A 15,000-nucleotide genomic window follows, 5' to 3' on the forward strand; every position below is an offset into this window, starting at 1 on the left:
GTGACTACCGTGCTGTACGGTGGAGTTCTGTGCGCAAAAGCGGCGCGTGTGTTTCTAAGCACCACAGCGTTGTGTCAAAAAAGAGGTGCCTGAGAGAAACGCATGCGACTGCCGTGCTTTGCGGCATAGCACCGTGCGCAAAAACGGTGCGCATGCAAGAGGTGTCAGAGCAAGCGAACTTGTGCCACGAGCAACAGGTCACTAAAAGCCTATAGATGACGGTGTTGGAGGAAAAGAAAAATATCGAGAAAGCACTGCGGTGTGCCGTGCGTAGGGACGGGCGCGCGTGCCACATGCCGCCGAAATATGGGTGTCGGAGAAAACAGAGTGCCGCGCGTAACGAGGGGCGCGCGTGTTACAGAGAGATATGCCCAAACGCATGAAAGTGTACGCAGGTGTCCTAAGGCAGTTTTTTTTTTTTCCTCATTTTGATGTCGCCCCGGCTGACGCGGTTTTCGTTTTTCCGTGCCGCCCCGGCTGACGCAGTTTTTGCGCCGCCCCGGCTGACGCGGTTTTTGCGCCGCCCCGGCTGACGCGGTTTTCGCGCCGCCCCGGCTGACGCGGTTTTCGCGCCGCCCCGGCTGACGCGGTTCGGACTTTGCACTTTTTGGCTCACCCCGGCTGGCGGCCCACTCACTCGATCGCCAGGTCTGTTTGCCCCGGTGGTTCCACCGCCAGGCTTAAGCGCGAACTTTTTTTGTTTGTTTTCTTTTGATTAAGCGCAAGCTTTTTTCTTTGTTTTCTTTTGATTAAGCGCGGGCTTTTTTCTTTGTTTTTTTTTTTATTTCGCCCCGGCAGACGCGGTTTTTGCGCCGCCCCGGCTGACGCGGTTTTTGCCGCCCCGGCTGACGCAGTTCGGACTTAGCACTTTTCGGCTGTGCCTGGCTGGCGGCCCACTCACTCGATCGCCATGTCTGTTTGCCACAGTTTTCCCGGTGGTGCCGCACCCGGGCTCGCCCCGGCTGACGCAGTTTTCGCGCCGCCCCGGCTGACGCGGTTTCGCGCCGCCCCGGCTGACGCGGTTTCGTGCCGCCCCGGCAGACGCGGTTTTCGCGCCGCCCCGGCTGACGCGGTTTTTGCGTCGCCCCGGCTGACACGGTTCGGACTTTGCACTTTTCGGCTGTGCCTGGCTGGCGGCCCACTCACTCGATCGCCATGTCTGTTTGCCACAGTTTTCCCGGTGGTGCCGCACCCGGGCTCGCCCCGGCTGACGCAGTTTTCGCGCCGCCCCGGCTGACGCGGTTTCGTGCCGCCCCGGCAGACGCGGTTTTCGCGCCGCCCCGGCTGACGCGGTTTCGTGCCGCCCCGGCAGACGCAGTTCGGACTTAGCACTTTTCGGCTGTGCCTGGCTGGCGGCCCACTCACTCGATCGCCATGTCTGTTTGCCACAGTTTTCCCGGTGGTGCCGCACCCGGGCTCGCCCCGGCTGACGCAGTTTTCGCGCCGCCCCGGCTGACGCGGTTTCGTGCCGCCCCGGCAGACGCGGTTTTCGCGCCGCCCCGGCTGACGCGGTTTCGTGCCGCCCCGGCAGACGCAGTTCGGACTTAGCACTTTTCGGCTGTGCCTGGCTGGCGGCCCACTCACTCGATCGCCATGTCTGTTTGCCACAGTTTTCCCGGTGGTGCCGCACCCGGGCTCGCCCCGGCTGACGCAGTTTTCGCGCCGCCCCGGCTGACGCGGTTTCGTGCCGCCCCGGCAGACGCGGTTTTCGCGCCGCCCCGGCTGACGCGGTTTCGTGCCGCCCCGGCAGACGCAGTTCGGACTTAGCACTTTTCGGCTGTGCCTGGCTGGCGGCCCACTCACTCAATCGCCATGTCTGTTTGCCACAGTTTTCCCGGTGGTGCCGCACCCGGGCTCGCCCCGGCTGACGCAGTTTTCGCGCCGCCCCGGCTGACGCGGTTTCGTGCCGCCCCGGCAGACGCGGTTTTCGCGCCGCCCCGGCTGACGCGGTTTCGTGCCGCCCCGGCAGACGCAGTTCGGACTTAGCACTTTTCGGCTGTGCCTGGCTGGCGGCCCACTCACTCGATCGCCATGTCTGTTTGCCACAGTTTTCCCGGTGGTGCCGCACCCGGGCTCGCCCCGGCAGACGCGTTTTTTTTTTCTTTCGCCCCGGCTGACGCAGTTTTCGCGCCGCCCCGGCTGACGCGGTTTCGTGCCGCCCCGGCAGACGCGGTTTTTTGCGCCGCCCCGGCTGACGCGGTTTTTGCCGCCCCGGCTGACGCAGTTCGGACTTAGCACTTTTCGGCTGTGCCTGGCTGGCGGCCCACTCACTCGATCGCCATGTCTGTTTGCCACAGTTTTCCCGGTGGTGCCGCACCCGGGCTCGCCCCGGCTGACGCAGTTTTCGCGCCGCCCCGGCTGACGCGGTTTCGTGCCGCCCCGGCAGACGCGGTTTTCGCGCCGCCCCGGCTGACGCGGTTTCGTGCCGCCCCGGCAGACGCAGTTCGGACTTAGCACTTTTCGGCTGTGCCTGGCTGGCGGCCCACTCACTCGATCGCCATGTCTGTTTGCCACAGTTTTCCCGGTGGTGCCGCACCCGGGCTCGCCCCGGCTGACGCAGTTTTCGCGCCGCCCCGGCTGACGCGGTTTCGTGCCGCCCCGGCAGACGCGGTTTTCGCGCCGCCCCGGCTGACGCGGTTTCGTGCCGCCCCGGCAGACGCAGTTCGGACTTAGCACTTTTCGGCTGTGCCTGGCTGGCGGCCCACTCACTCGATCGCCATGTCTGTTTGCCACAGTTTTCCCGGTGGTGCCGCACCCGGGCTCGCCCCGGCAGACGCGTTTTTTTTTTCTTTCGCCCCGGCTGACGCAGTTTTCGCGCCGCCCCGGCTGACGCGGTTTCGTGCCGCCCCGGCAGACGCGGTTTTTTTGCGCCGCCCCGGCTGACGCGGTTTTTGCCGCCCCGGCTGACGCAGTTCGGACTTGGCACTTTTTGGCTGAGCCTGGCTGGTGGCCCACTCACTCGATCGCCATGTCTGTTAGCCACAGTTTTCCCGGTGGTGCCGCACCCGGGCTCGCCCCGGCTGACGCAGTTTTCGCGCCGCCCCGGCAGACGCGGTTTTCGCGCCGCCCCGGCTGACGCGGTTTTTGCCGCCCCGGCTGACGCAGTTCGGACTTGGCACTTTTTGGGCTGAGCCTGGCTGGCGGCCCACTCACTCGATCGCCATGTCTGTTTGCCACAGTCTTCCCGGTGGTGCCGCACCCGGGCTCGCCCCGGCAGACGCGTTTTTTTTTTCTTTCGCCCCGGCAGACGTGGTTCCCCCCCCCCCCCCTTTTCGCTCGCCCCGGCTGACGAGGTTTTCGCGCCGCCCCGGCTGACGCAGTTTTCGCGCCGCCCCGGCTGACGCGGTTTCGTGCCGCCCCGGCTGACGCGGTTTTCGCGCCGCCCCGGCTGACGCGGTTTTTGCGTCGCCCCGGCTGACACGGTTCGGACTTTGCACTTTTCGGCTGTGCCTGGCTGGCGGCCCACTCACTCGATCGCCATGTCTGTTTGCCACAGTTTTCCCGGTGGTGCCGCACCCGGGCTCGCCCCGGCTGACGCAGTTTTCGCGCCGCCCCGGCTGACGCGGTTTCGTGCCGCCCCGGCAGACGCGGTTTTCGCGCCGCCCCGGCTGACGCGGTTTCGTGCCGCCCCGGCAGACGCAGTTCGGACTTAGCACTTTTCGGCTGTGCCTGGCTGGCGGCCCACTCACTCGATCGCCATGTCTGTTTGCCACAGTTTTCCCGGTGGTGCCGCACCCGGGCTCGCCCCGGCTGACGCAGTTTTCGCGCCGCCCCGGCTGACGCGGTTTCGTGCCGCCCCGGCAGACGCGGTTTTCGCGCCGCCCCGGCTGACGCGGTTTCGTGCCGCCCCGGCAGACGCAGTTCGGACTTAGCACTTTTCGGCTGTGCCTGGCTGGCGGCCCACTCACTCGATCGCCATGTCTGTTTGCCACAGTTTTCCCGGTGGTGCCGCACCCGGGCTCGCCCCGGCAGACGCGTTTTTTTTTTGCGCCGCCCCGGCTGACGCGGTTTCGTGCCGCCCCGGCAGACGCGGTTTTTTGCGCCGCCCCGGCTGACGCGGTTTTTGCCGCCCCGGCTGACGCAGTTCGGACTTAGCACTTTTCGGCTGTGCCTGGCTGGCGGCCCACTCACTCGATCGCCATGTCTGTTTGCCACAGTTTTCCCGGTGGTGCCGCACCCGGGCTCGCCCCGGCTGACGCAGTTTTCGCGCCGCCCCGGCTGACGCGGTTTCGTGCCGCCCCGGCAGACGCGGTTTTCGCGCCGCCCCGGCTGACGCGGTTTCGTGCCGCCCCGGCAGACGCAGTTCGGACTTAGCACTTTTCGGCTGTGCCTGGCTGGCGGCCAACTCACTCGATCGCCATGTCTGTTTGCCACAGTTTTCCCGGTGGTGCCGCACCCGGGCTCGCCCCGGCTGACGCAGTTTTCGCGCCGCCCCGGCTGACGCGGTTTCGTGCCGCCCCGGCAGACGCGGTTTTCGCGCCGCCCCGGCTGACGCGGTTTCGTGCCGCCCCGGCAGACGCAGTTCGGACTTAGCACTTTTCGGCTGTGCCTGGCTGGCGGCCCACTCACTCGATCGCCATGTCTGTTTGCCACAGTTTTCCCGGTGGTGCCGCACCCGGGCTCGCCCCGGCAGACGCGTTTTTTTTTTCTTTCGCCCCGGCTGACGCAGTTTTCGCGCCGCCCCGGCTGACGCGGTTTCGTGCCGCCCCGGCAGACGCGGTTTTTTTGCGCCGCCCCGGCTGACGCGGTTTTTGCCGCCCCGGCTGACGCAGTTCGGACTTGGCACTTTTTGGCTGAGCCTGGCTGGTGGCCCACTCACTCGATCGCCATGTCTGTTAGCCACAGTTTTCCCGGTGGTGCCGCACCCGGGCTCGCCCCGGCTGACGCAGTTTTCGCGCCGCCCCGGCAGACGCGGTTTTCGCGCCGCCCCGGCTGACGCGGTTTTTGCCGCCCCGGCTGACGCAGTTCGGACTTGGCACTTTTTGGGCTGAGCCTGGCTGGCGGCCCACTCACTCGATCGCCATGTCTGTTTGCCACAGTCTTCCCGGTGGTGCCGCACCCGGGCTCGCCCCGGCAGACGCGTTTTTTTTTTCTTTCGCCCCGGCAGACGTGGTTCCCCCCCCCCCCCCCCCCTTTTCGCTCGCCCCGGCTGACGAGGTTTTCGCGCCGCCCCGGCTGACGCAGTTTTCGCGCCGCCCCGGCTGACGCGGTTTCGTGCCGCCCCGGCTGACGCGGTTTTCGCGCCGCCCCGGCTGACGCGGTTTTTGCGTCGCCCCGGCTGACACGGTTCGGACTTTGCACTTTTCGGCTGTGCCTGGCTGGCGGCCCACTCACTCGATCGCCATGTCTGTTTGCCACAGTTTTCCCGGTGGTGCCGCACCCGGGCTTGCCCCGGCAGACGCGTTTTTTTTTTTTCTTTTCGCCCCGGCTGACGCAGTTTTCGCCCCGCCCCGGCTGACGCGGTTTCGTGCCGCCCCGGCAGACGCGGTTTTTTGCGCCGCCCCGGCTGACGCGGTTTTTGCCGCCCCGGCTGACGCAGTTCGGACTTTGCACTTTTTGGCTGAGCCTGGCTGGCGGCCCACTCACTCGATCGCCATGTCTGTTTGCCACAGTTTTCCCGGTGGTGCCGCACCCGGGCTCGCCCCGGCAGACGCGTTTTTTTTTTTCCTTCGCCCCGGCAGACGTGGTTCCCCCCCCCCCCCTCCGTCTTTCTTTTTGTTTTTTTTTTTCGCCGCGGCTGAAGAGGATTTTTCGGTGCCTCGACGCCCCGGTAGTCGCGGTTTTTCCGTTTCCGCACGGCCCCGGCTGACGCTGCTCGGTCACAGTCGCCTTTTGTGAGGATTGCAGACTTCTTGAGCGCGGGTGTTTTTTTTTTGTTGTTGTTGTTGTTTTATTACGCATTCGCTCCAGCAGACGCTGTTTAGACTTTTTGTTTCCTCTTTTATCCTGCGACGAGGTGACGAGGTTTATTCGGTGCCCCGCCGCCCCGGCTGAAGTGATTTTTCCTGTCCCGTGCCGCCCCGGCTGACGCGGTTGGGACTTCGCGTTTGTTCGGCCGCCACGGGTTTTGGCGCACTCGCTCGGTTGCTTGTTGTTGCCACTTGTTGCGAACCCAGGTTTCTTGAGCGAGCGCGGGCGTTTTTTCTTCCTTTCTTTCTTTGTTCTATGTGTTAGCGAATCGGCCTTTAATATCACACGAGGACTCACAACCAACAATTTTCAGTTTGAAGTGTAAAAAATCTGCAGGTGTTGACGTAACTGACTTGCCCCGTACCCTTGAGTACATCCATGAAGTTCTCGTAGTACTACTAAATCGCATTATTCCAAGTGGAGAAATTCCCATAAACTTGCAAACCTCTACACGAAAATCGGTGCGCGTGATAAAGTTGAAAATTATCGTCCGATATCAAATGTGCCTTCTATAACACAAATTCTAGGAAAAAAAAAAAAAAAACACTTGTTCGCCGTTTTCTGCGCCGTGACTGGCAGCACTCCGGCGAAGCGAAACGGGGTCGATTCGAGCACGATATCGGCGTCTTTCGACGTGCTCGCCGGCGACCGTCGCACGAGTACGTCGCACGAGCGCGTCTGCCGGGGCGCCGTTTGCGAAGCCGACGCAAAAGTGGGAACCGCCGCTCGGATGATCGCCGCTTTCGGCAGAGTGAGTGTTGGCACTCCGGGGAAGCGAAACAGCGTGAATGCGCCCACGAAATCGGCGTATTTTGAAGTGCCCGCCGGCGACCGTCGCACGAGTACGGTAAACCGCGTCAGCCGGGGCGTAGTTCGGGACGCCGACGAAAAAGTGGGAAGCGCAACTCGGATCTTCGCCGTTTTTGCAGGAGTGAGTGGCGGCCCTCCTGCGAGACCAAGAAGCATCGATTCGTGCACGAATTCGGCGCCTTTCGACGTGATCGCCGGCGACCGTCGCTCGAGTAGGGCAAACCGCGTCTGCCGGGGCGGGCTTCGGGACGCCGATGCGAAAGTGGGAAACGCTGCTCGGATGTTCGCCGTTTTTGGCCGAGTGAGTGCTGGCACTCGGGCGAAGCCAAACGGGGCCGATTACGGCACGATATCGGCGTCTTTCGACGTGCCCGGCGGCGACCGTCGCACGAGTACGGTAAACCGCGTCAGCCCGGGCGGAGTTCGGGACGCCGATGCGAAAGTGGAGAACGCCGCTCGGATCTTCGCCGTTTTTGGAGGAGTGAGTGGCGGCACTCCGGAGAAGCCAAGGAGCGCCAATTAGCGCACGATATCGGCGTCTTTCGACGCGCTCGCCGGCGACCGTCGAACGAGTAGGGCAAACCGCGTCTGCCGGGGCGGGGTTTACGACGCCGACGCAAAAGTGGGAACCGCCGCTCGGATGTTGGCCGTTTTTGGCAGAGTGAGTGCTGGCACACCGGCGACGCGAAAGAGCGCGAAAGCGCCCACGAAAGTGGCGTATTTGGACGTGCTTGACGGCGACCGCTGCAGGAGTACGAAAAACCACGTCAGCCGGGGCGAGCGACCCACGGCGGTCTGGGTGCTTATCGCTGCTATTATAGGGGCACCCCGGCAGACGCAGAAAAAAAAAATTTTTTTTCGACCTTCTTTTTTGCTGGTCGAGCTCGGGTAACCCAGGTCGCAATGGGAGCCGCGCACGAAAGCGGCGTCGCGAGACGCGTTCGCGGTCGCTAGTCGCACGAGCTCGGCAACCGCGTCAGCCGGCGCGGAGTTCGGGATGCCGACGGCTAAGTGGGTACCGCTGCTCGGATGTTCGCCGTTTTTGGCCGAGTGAGTGCTGGCACTCCGGCGAAGCGAAACGGGGCCGATTCGGGCACGATATCGGCGTATTTCGACGTGCTCGCCGGCGACCGTCGCACGAGTACGGCAAAGCGCGTCTGCCGGGGCGAGGTTTGCGATGCCGACGAAAAAGTGGGAAGCGCCGCTCGGATCTTCGCCGTTTTTGCAGGAGTGAGTGGCGGCCCTCCTGCGAGACCAAGAAGCATCGACTCGCGCACGATATCGGTGTCTTTCGACGTGCCCGCCGGCCACCGCCGCACGAGTACGGCAAACCGCGTATGCCGGGGCGGGGTTGGCGACGCCGACGCAAAAGTGGGAACCGCCACTAGGATGTTCGCCGTTTTTGGCAGAGTGAGTGCTGGCACACCGGCGACGCGAAAGAGCGCGAAAGCGCCCACGAAAGTGGCGTATTTGGACGTGCTTGACGGCGACCGCTGCAGGAGTACGAAAAACCACGTCAGCCGGGGCGAGCGACCCACGGCGGTCTGGGTGCTTATCGCTGCTATTATAGGGGCACCCCGGCAGACGCAGAAAAAAAAAATTTTTTTTCGACCTTCTTTTTTGCTGGTCGAGCTCGGGTAACCCAGGTCGCAATGGGAGCCGCGCACGAAAGCGGCGTCGCGAGACGCGTTCGCGGTCGCTAGTCGCACGAGCTCGGCAACCGCGTCAGCCGGCGCGGAGTTCGGGATGCCGACGGCTAAGTGGGTACCGCTGCTCGGATGTTCGCCGTTTTTGGCCGAGTGAGTGCTGGCACTCCGGCGAAGCGAAACGGGGCCGATTCGGGCACGATATCGGCGTATTTCGACGTGCTCGCCGGCGACCGTCGCACGAGTACGGCAAAGCGCGTCTGCCGGGGCGAGGTTTGCGATGCCGACGAAAAAGTGGGAAGCGCCGCTCGGATCTTCGCCGTTTTTGCAGGAGTGAGTGGCGGCCCTCCTGCGAGACCAAGAAGCATCGACTCGCGCACGATATCGGTGTCTTTCGACGTGCCCGCCGGCCACCGCCGCACGAGTACGGCAAACCGCGTATGCCGGGGCGGGGTTGGCGACGCCGACGCAAAAGTGGGAACCGCCACTAGGATGTTCGCCGTTTTTGGCAGAGTGAGTGCTGGCACTCCGGCGAAGCGAAAGAGCGCGAATGCGCCCACGAAAGTGGCGTGTTTGGACGTGCTTGACGACGACCACCGCAGGAAAACGAAAAACCACGTCAGCCGGGGCGAGCGACCCATGGCGGTCTGGGTGCTTATCGCTGCTATTATAGGGGCACCCCGGCAGACGCAAAAAAAAAAAAATTTTTTTTCGACATTCTTTCTTGCTCGTCGACCTCGGGTGACCCAGGTCGCAGTGGGAGCCGCGCACGAAAGCGGCGTCGCGAGACGGCTTCGCGGTCGCTAGTCGCACGAGCTCGGCAACCGCGTCTGCCGGGGCGGAGTTCGGGACGCCGACGGCTAAGTGGGAACCGCCGCTCGGATGTTCGCCGTTTGTGGCCGAGTGAGTGCTGGCACTCCGGCGAAGCCAAACGGGGCCGATTCCGGCACGATATCGGCGTCTTTCTACGTGCTCGCCGGCGACCGTCGCACGAGTACGGCAAAGTGCGTCTGCCGGGGCGGGGTTTGCGACGCGTACGCAATAGTGAGAACCGTCGCTCGGATGTTCGTCGTCTTTCGCCGAGCCAGTGCTGGCACTCCGGCGAAGCCGAACGGAGCCGATTCGGGCACGATATCGGCGTCTTTCCACGTGCTCGCCGGCGACCGTCGCACGAGTACGGTAAACCGCGTCAGCCGGGGCGGAGTTCGGGACGCCGATGCGAAAGTGGGAAGCGCCGCTCGGATCTTCGCCGTTTTTGGAGGAGTCAGTGGCGGCACTCCGGTGAAGCCAAGGTGCGCCAATTCGCGCACGATATCGGCGTCTTTCGACGTGCCCGCCGGCCACCGTCGCACGAGTACGGCAAACCTCGTCTGCCGGGGCGGGGTTTGCGACGCCGACGCAAAAGTGGGAACCGCCGCTCGGATGTTCGCCGTTTTTGGCAGAGTGAGTGCTGGCACTCCGGCGAAGCGAAAGAGCGTGAATGCGCCCACGAAAGTAGCGTATTTGGACGTGCTTGACGGCGACCGCCGCAGGAGTACGAAAAACCACGTCAGCCGGGGCGAGCGACCCACGGCGGTCTGGGTGCTTATCGCTGCTATTATAGGGGCACCCCGGCAGACGCAGAAAGAAAAAAAAAAAAATGGGGACATGGCGTGCGTCACCGTGCGGCTTCGCAGCGTTGCCGAAGTCGCCGAGCCCTTCGACTGAGCCGAACGGCGGACAGGGAACGTTGGTCGGCCGTTCTAACCTGTCGGTGCCACGCCGAGACGTCGTTAAGGAAAACCGCGTCGTGGGCCTCTACGACGCCGTCGAGTCGTTGTACGTTTGGTGTCCAGCGTGTCGGCGGCGAGTAGCGGACACGTCGTTCACGACTTCGGTCTTTCGCAGTCGACGCGAACTTGCGGAGAGTCGTGGTGCCTCACGTTTTCGGCAGAAACCGCGGCGGAATTTTCCCGTGCGTGCGCGCACGACCTCGGTGCTGTGCCGTCAGCGTAGTGTTGCACAAACTCGTGGCCTACCCAAGGTGCGGTACGTTTGCGGCCGTATCCTCGGTGGGAATTTCGTGAGCAGGGTCGCAAATTCTACGACCTCGGCGGGTTTGAGAGCGACGTAGACTTGTGGCACGCTCAACGTGCCACACGTTTCGGGGCACACCCGCGGTGAAATTTTCTCGAGTACGCTCGTATTAGTGCCCAAGGAGGTCTGGGTACTTATCGCTGCTATTATGTGGGGGTTCTCGTGAGCGGCGTACGCGAAAGCGACCGGGTGTCTGATATGCGGCGGGCTTCGGCCTCGTCAAGCGTGTCCTCGGGTCTGCTCCAGGGGAATCCACGGCAGTCGTCTGCAGCCTCATCCGCTTGATGCGTTAGGGGCTGGTTGTCGGACGGTGCCGTTTTACCACGATATCGAGGTGTGTTCCGTGTCGTCCTCGGGCGATTCAGATGCGAAAGCGCCGAAGACGCGGGCGTGACCCGTCGTCTGGCGGCTTTGCAGTCTCGGCTCCGTTGCTAGTTCCGGCCGGTCCACCGACAGTGCAGCGGGCTTGGGCAACCCGCACGGTGCGACCGAGTCGATGCAACGAAAAAGAGCGAGCATGAACGTGCTTCTTGCCGCACGGCTCCCACTCGTCTTTCGGGAAGGTTGTGCCGTAGCGAGCTCGAACGCCGTCATCTCGGAGTGCAAAATAAGCGTGTTGGGGCGCCTGAAGGTGGCCTCCGCCGCACACAGACTGCGTCCGGCCCGCCGAAGGCGAGGACGGACGCGCAGTCGAACGATTACCTGGTTGATCCTGCCAGTAATCATATGCTTGTCTCAAAGATTAAGCCATGCATGTCTAAGTACATGCCGAAATAAGGCGAAACCGCGAATGGCTCATTAAATCAGTTATGGTTCCTTAGATCGTTTCTTCCTACTTGGATAACTGTGGCAATTCTAGAGCTAATACATGCAGTGAGCCTGGAGCCCTTTGGGTAACGGGTGCTTTTATTAGACCAAGATCGATCGGGTTTCGGCCCGTATTGTGTGGTGACTCTGGATAACTTTGTGCTGATCGCATGGCCACGAGCCGGCGACGTTTCTTTCAAGTGTCTGCCTTATCAACTTTCGATGGTAGGTTACTTGCTTACCATGGTTGTTACGGGTAACGGAGAATCAGGGTTCGATTCCGGAGAGGGAGCCTGAGAAACGGCTACCACATCCAAGGAAGGCAGCAGGCGCGCAAATTACCCACTCCCGGCACGGGGAGGTAGTGACGAAAAATAACAATACGGGACTCTTTTGAGGCCCCGTAATTGAAATGAGTACACTCTAAATCCTTTAACGAGGATCAATTGGAGGGCAAGTCTGGTGCCAGCAGCCGCGGTAATTCCAGCTCCAATAGCGTATACTAAAGCTGCTGCGGTTAAAAAGCTCGTAGTTGGATCTCAGTTCCAGACGAGTAGTGCATCTACCCGATGCGACGGCTCGGACTGAACATCATGCCGGTTCTTTCTTGGTGCACTTCATTGTGTGCCTCGAGATGGCCGGTGCTTTTACTTTGAAAAAATTAGAGTGCTCAACGCAGGCGAGTCGCCTGAATAAACTTGCATGGAATAATAGAACAAGACCTCGTTTCTGTTCTGTTGGTTTTTGGAATACGAGGTAATGATTAAGAGGGACGGACGGGGGCATTCGTATTGCGGCGCTAGAGGTGAAATTCTTGGACCGTCGCAAGACGAACTACTGCGAAAGCATTTGCCAAGAATGTTTTCATTGATCAAGAACGAAAGTCAGAGGTTCGAAGGCGATCAGATACCGCCCTAGTTCTGACCATAAACGATGCCAACCAGCGATCCGCCTGAGTTACTCAAATGACTCGGCGGGCAGCTTCCGGGAAACCAAAGTATTTGGGTTCCGGGGGAAGTATGGTTGCAAAGCTGAAACTTAAAGGAATTGACGGAAGGGCACCACCAGGAGTGGAGCCTGCGGCTTAATTTGACTCAACACGGGAAAACTTACCCGGCCCGGACACTGGGAGGATTGACAGATTGAGAGCTCTTTCTTGATTCGGTGGATGGTGGTGCATGGCCGTTCTTAGTTGGTGGAGCGATTTGTCTGGTTAATTCCGATAACGAACGAGACTCTAGCCTATTAAATAGGTGCGGGGTTCCCAGCACCTTACAACCTTCTTAGAGGGACAAGCGGCTCCTAGCCGCACGAAACAGAGCAATAACAGGTCTGTGATGCCCTTAGATGTCCGGGGCCGCACGCGCGCTACACTGAAGGAAGCAGCGTGTCTTTATCCCTGTCTGAAAAGACTGGGTAACCCGTGGAACTTCTTTCGTGATTGGGATAGGGGCTTGCAATTGTTCCCCTTGAACGAGGAATTCCCAGTAAGCGCGAGTCATAAGCTCGCGTTGATTACGTCCCTGCCCTTTGTACACACCGCCCGTCGCTACTACCGATTGAATGATTTAGTGAGGTCTTCGGACCGATGTCCGGCGCGGCCTTTCGGTTGCGCCGGTCTGTTGGAAAGATGACCAAACTTGATCATTTAGAGGAAGTAAAAGTCGTAACAAGGTTTCCGTAGGTGAACCTGCGGAAGGATCATTAACGGATTGTGAAGGGTGAGCGCCTCAGCTGCGTCTGCGCCCGACACTTTCTGCCGCTGACCCCGTTTGGACGCGGGGTCGGCTTTTCCCCACGGGGCTGCCTGAATGTGGAGCGGCACCCCGTGACAAATTGTTGCGCCCAGCGGACGCCAACACCGCGACCTTGGACGGTCGGCCAGGTGGCGGACGCGGGTACAAACGGCGCAACGCACTCATAGGTCGGCTTTCGACCCGCCACTGCACCGTGGCTCGAAGCGCTCGAAATGCGCGACCCGACCGCTGCGGGACCGCCTAGTACTGTAAACAGGAGCGGCGGAGCGCGAACGGCGAGTCGTGGTTACGTCGGTAGAAGGCGAGGCTGCGCGTTCCCGAAACGCCAGCCGAGTGCCCTCCCGACCGTTCGAGCGTGCAAGAACGAGACCCGACAATCGCGCGGCGACTGCCAAGTACGAGAGGAACGGCACAAGCGTCGGCGGTCGGTCAAGGAACTGGCGATGTGACGGGTCCGCTGTGCACCAGTGCATACCGTCCCGCCGTCCGCGGCAAGCGCCTCCGCGTCCTCGGGTGACGGAGGCTGCCGGTCGGTTCTTGCAGGCGAGGGATCTCGCTGGCACCGGTTCGCGTTGACGCGCGGCCGGTCATGGCACGGCGATGCGACGGCCGAGGTGCGCAGTACTCGATGGAGGAACCGCACGCTCCGATGACCGTCCCGCCCTCCGCGGCGTATGCGTACCGACCGTAATGGTTGCAGCAGCGCCGGCCGGCTTTTGAATTCGCCACACGAAACACGGTGCGAGATCGCGGTTAGGGGAGCGTCGACGTTGCCAGGCGTTTTGCTTGCTGCCGAGGGAAAGGCGGCACGGCCACGTCGCGCTCGTCGCGATTAGCGGGTCTGCGCGCTTTGGGAAGGTGCCGCAACGACTTGCCGAAAGAGGAAGCACGGAAGAACGAGGGACTTGGACGTCCCGACAATTGAACGCACTTGCGGCCAGGCCCTTGCTGGCTTCGTTCTTCCGCCTCGAGTAGGCTCGTACGCGGCTCCGGCGCCGAAAGTGGTCCTTGGCACCGACTTCGGTGGACGTGGGAAGTGCCGCGCAAGTACGGCGCGCCTGGCTCCACCTGTTGGCTAAAGTAGGCAGCCGGATCGGCATTTTGGTGTGCGGTGGCAAACCGTGGATGCGAAAAAAGCTTGTGCGATTTCGTGGAACAAAAAGCGGGGGTCCCCCTTTTTATGCGGAGGAGACCGACCCGCCTGCCGTGGTGAACCGCGACGCCACGGTAAAAACGGGAGAGGCTTGTCGATGGGACCGTGCATCCCGCGCTCCACGGAGGCCGGGAGGCGGCCGCCCGAGGAAATGTGTAGCCGTCGAGGCCCGCATCTGCGTGCACTCTTATCCAAATGGGTGTACCGCAGGCATTTTCTGGTTAGGCGGGCCAATGAGAGCGAGCACACAACGATACCTACGGGTCCGGCTTGGAGAACCGGCTTCGACGCCTCCCGAGTATTTATAGAGGGGTGGACCACGAAAGCACTCGCAAGTAGCGAAAGCGAAACGCCGTCCGAAACACACCGTTTGCTCGATTTGCGGCAGCCGAAAAAGGCGCGGCAGAGTTTTGGAGTCCAAGCGTGCGCTGAAAAGCGCCCTTCTTGGCCACTGTTTGGCCGAGTGCCAGAAACGTTTGGTTTTGACTGTACGGAATTGAACAAACACTTTTTCACGACTCTAAGCGGTGGATCACTCGGTTCTCGGGTCGATGAAGAACGCAGCCAGCTGCGAGACTTGGTGAATTGCAGGACACACTGAGCACTGATTCTTTGAACGCACATTGCGGCCTTGGGTCTTCCCTTGGCTTCGTCTGTCTGAGGGTCGGATCACATATCAAGAGAGCCTTCGGCGCACAAGGGAACGTGAGCCGTCGACTCGTTTTGACCGCGTCGGCAACACGGACAGCACGCTGAACACCTCACAGCGAGCGCCAACAGCGGCCACTCAAGGGCGAGACGGTGGCGACCGTCGTGCCAGAGCCCAACCGAAACGGGGGCG

The 15,000-nt window shown here is 61.9% G+C and overlaps 2 non-coding genes across 2 annotated transcripts; both read left to right on the forward strand.

Annotated features, from left to right (window-relative positions):
* The first annotated feature begins 11,141 nt into the window (after positions 1–11,141).
* LOC142794121 (small subunit ribosomal RNA) lies at positions 11,142–12,956 on the forward strand. The gene has a single exon (XR_012892088.1). It is a non-coding gene; the product is annotated as a small subunit ribosomal RNA (ribosomal RNA).
* Positions 12,957–14,675: 1,719 nt separating this feature from the next.
* LOC142794131 (5.8S ribosomal RNA) lies at positions 14,676–14,826 on the forward strand. The gene has a single exon (XR_012892095.1). It is a non-coding gene; the product is annotated as a 5.8S ribosomal RNA (ribosomal RNA).
* Positions 14,827–15,000: the final 174 nt, after the last annotated feature.

Source organism: Rhipicephalus microplus, unplaced genomic scaffold, assembly GCF_043290135.1.
Source record: "Rhipicephalus microplus isolate Deutch F79 unplaced genomic scaffold, USDA_Rmic scaffold_375, whole genome shotgun sequence".
Lineage (NCBI taxonomy): Eukaryota > Metazoa > Arthropoda > Arachnida > Ixodida > Ixodidae > Rhipicephalus > Rhipicephalus microplus.